Here is a 4,069-nt window from a genome sequence, read left to right on the forward strand (position 1 = left end):
TTTGGGAGGCTGAGGCAGGAGGATCACTTGAGTCCAAAAGCTTGAGGTTGCAGTGAGCTATGATGACACTACTGTACTCTAGCCCAGGCAACTGAGCAAGATCCTGTCTCAAAAAGAAAAAAAAAAAAAAAGACTTAGTCAAAGTTTTTTTCTTCTGAAAATTATATTCTAAGTCTGGGTTAGGGAAATATAGGCATGGGCCAGCACCACCTTATGCTATCTGAAATGACCTCAGTATACTAATGCCAACCTACTGTCATGCCAGAATGCACAGGGTGGCCCAAGGAGACCACACATTTGGCAAAGTCCAGACAAGGTCCACAGCAGCTCCTTTGGTACCAGTCATCAGGTCCTAGACACCACTTGGGTACCCCATTAGGGTCTTTGAGAGGAAGACATGTGAACATAATAGTTCCCTAAAATTGCTCCTACCTATTGCTGGTCATGCCTCTAGCCTGACAAAAATAGATGATACTGCCGTTTTGGGTAACAAACAGTGAATATTCACAAGAACAAAAGGAAAAGGAAAAAAATATACAACAGAACTTGGCATCCCCCAAAGCAGAGCTTCTCAACCTCAGAACTATGAATTGGACACACCTTTGTCATAAGGGACTCTTCTGTATGTTACAGGACATGTAGCAGCATCCTTGGCTTCTATCCATTAAATGCCAGTAGCACCACCGCCCCCCCCCCCAACCACCGACAGTGGTAACCAAAAATGTCTCTGGATATTGCTGAATGTCATCTGCAAGCAAAATGGCTCCCAGTTGAGAACCACTGTCCTAAAGGATGTCATGCTAGTGACAGAAAGTTGGGATAGGCTTATTTTTAGTACAGCAAAATCATATCTCACATAGCTATCCGCAATGGTTATGCTTTAATGCTCTTCTTTCTTTTCTTTTCTTTTTTTTTTTTTTTTTTTTTTTGAGACAGAGTCTCACTCTGTTGCCCAGGCTAGAGTGAGTGCTGTGGCGTCAGCCTAGCTCACAGCAACCTCAAACTCCTAAGCTCAAGGGATCCTCCTGTCTCAGCCTCCTGAGTAGCTGGGACTACAGGCATGCGCCACCATGCCCAGCTAATTTTTTATATATATATATTTTTAGCTGTCCATATAATTTCTTTCTATTTTTAGTAGAGATGGGGTCTCGCTCTTGCTCAGGCTGGTCTCGAACTTCTGAGCTCAAACGATCCGCCCACCTCGGCCTCCCAGAGTGCTAGGATTACAGGCGTGAGCCACCGCGCCCGGCCTTATTTTCTAAATAGGTGTTAGACACATGGTGATTTTAAGTTGTGAACCAGATAGAGCTGGTTCGTTTGGTATGGCTTCATGTCCTTGGACCACATGCAAAACTATATCCTTTCAGTTCTTTTGGGGTATACCTGAAGCCAGGAAAGTTGAGTTGTCTTGTGTTTATATTCTTCTCACCTTGATCAGTGCCATTTTCCCAGAAGTTCTAGCAGTCCTCAGGCAAGTGAGAAATAGGGAAAGGGAAGGACAGGTATTGTAGGGAAGCAGAGAACAAAGAATTTAGCCAACAAAAAAAGAGTCTAGTCAATTTGGGTGCTTGTTGCCACTGAGTCTCTCTCTCTGAACATGGTTCAGAGCTACTATAGATGACGTAGACACCGCTGAGAGGAGTCAAGAAGGCAGTAGAGCAAGTCTCAGACCAGAAATATGCTCATCTTTTCATCATAATGTGCCACGTGGTAATATTTGGCGATATAACTCAATTGTTCTTAATCCTATTGTTTGGTTTATATTTCACATTTGTATATAAGGCACCATTTTCTAAAAAATATAACTAGAGTGTGACCTAAGGTTGTATTCAGTGAAGATGAGTAACTGGAAACCATTGAACACTGAAGTGGGAAAGAAGGAAGAGAGTTCTCCAGGTGTCAGTTCCATGTGCTTTGAATCTAGTCCTTCCTACATGGAGGGAGAGAGCTCCTGAAGTTCACTCTGAGTTTCTTATTTTACTAGAAAAGAGAGAGAGGAGAACTACAAACCAATGGAGATGAAAATCTGGGGCTACAGTTGGACAGAGGAGAAGCAGGCTGCGGTACAGAGAAGGGCAGAGGGCTTTCCCCTCACAACCTGGGAGGGTGGGGCAGCCCAGGGTCAGGACAGCGGTGGCACCGCCCACACGGCTCTGGGGGCTGGGCCCGTCCAGCTGCACTTTCCCCTCCCGAGTGCTGCTGCAGAGCAGTACTGAAGCTTGGGCTTCAAGAACACAAGCACATTTTCTAGTGAGAAGGCAGATGGCACCATGGGGACGGCTTTCAGAGACACTAAGGATTAGACAAAGAGGATTTGATTAGTGGAATGAAGCTGTGGTGAGCAGCCCAAGTAGCGAGTGTCACCTGCCACAGGCAAGTGGGCCAGACATGGCTTCAGATTAAGAAGCAGCTGAGGGGAGCAGAGAGGGATGGTGCAGGCAGGAAGGGGGCCGCCTACGAGCAGAGCCCTGGGTGAGCATCACTGGGAGAAGGGCAGTGCAGAGCAGGGAGAGGGTGAGTGGGGAGGGAGAGGCTGGTATAACTGAGGCAGAGAGGACCTCGCCACCTTAGCAGCACAGGGCTCTGGAAAAGGAGTTTCTGTCTTACAATAAAGGGCAAGGTGAAATGCAAGGTGGAACTTGGAGTTGTATCAAGAAAATCACTGTCAAAGTCTGATGTATGTGTGATGTCAAATCAAACTTAAATGAGGGATGAGATTGAGTGTATCTGTGGTGATTTCTACATAGTGGAAATCCCAATGTCTCTGTAAGAGGAAATAAAAGCTGCTTTGCACTCTGAAAGTCTAACTGGGTGAATCTTGTGAGTTAGGTCTAGAGACAGATTTGTGATTCACTGGCATAGACATCATTGTTGAAACCAACGAGTGTGTATCATGAAGAAAAGCCAAGAAACAAGCCCAAGGGACACAGCACTTTAGACACTTGGGCAACTCACCTGCTCTGTGAGGTCCTGGAGCAACTAACTGAGTCTCAGCCACTAACCCCAGCTCCTTCCTGATCCCGACGCCTTCCCCATCTTTGAAAGCTGGACCCAACTTCCATACTGATAACAGCACAGACTTCTATGTCCTACCAACAAAAGATCCCCTGCACCAAATCCCTGCCTTTTCTTTTGATTTTGCCCCAGGATCTATTAACTTGGACCTTGCTGAGGATGAGCACAGGAGCCTGCAGCTGGGATAAACCCAGCGTGCCCTGGCCTCTCACTCTCCCCCTGTTGTGCTTGGTGATTCACCTTCTGCCTCTCACTGGCTGCCCAGTGTCCTCGCCTCTTTTCTTATCTGCCTCAGCCCCAGACTACACAGATGTGCTTCCTCCATCCACCCTCTCTCCTGGCCACTGAGTTCAGTTCAGCTATAAGGAAGCCTGGATTCTCTTGAGCAGAGGTCACTGTCTCTGGCTTCAAATCCTCTTACACCTCACCTGAGTTTATTTTCCTTTAGCTTCAGTCTTTTCTGTTCACCAAACCTCCCCTTTCCTTCTTCCTTTCCCCTAATTTGTGCTTCTTTCTCACAAATCTCCATGTCCTGAAAGAGTGTGGTCATTACTCCTAGTCCGAATGTAGCTGGCCTCCCACAACTGCTAAAGCCAGTAGAAGCTGAACTGCTTTAATGTGGAAACCACCTGGCTCTCTCTTAGCCCACCTCACTGCTACTCCTCAGGCTGGTCTGTTTTGGACTGGGTCGAAAGTACAGTCGAAGGACAAGGCCTAGCCCTTGACATCCAGGCTGAAAGGGTGTAGGAAGGGGGAAGAGGGAGTCTTCTGCATGTTCCTGGAAGAAGGAAGGAGAATTGGAGCCAAGGAGAGTCAGGGCCCTTGAGGGCTGCACAAAAAGTACTATGTACCTCAGCATAGGGTGAGCCATAGTCCCACTTTATTTCCAATTTTAAGACTGAGCAGAGAGAAGGTTCAGGGATATGTCTGCAGGGAAGGAAAGTGGGAAAACAGCATAACCAGGTAAACCAGGCAATCTAGACACACCTTCCCAGGTAAGCAAACCAGGAAGCCCAGAGAGTACAAGGTTGGAGAGCAGAGTGGTGGTGGGGGT

The sequence above is a fragment of the Eulemur rufifrons genome, chromosome 7 (assembly GCF_041146395.1).
Source record: "Eulemur rufifrons isolate Redbay chromosome 7, OSU_ERuf_1, whole genome shotgun sequence".
Lineage (NCBI taxonomy): Eukaryota > Metazoa > Chordata > Mammalia > Primates > Lemuridae > Eulemur > Eulemur rufifrons.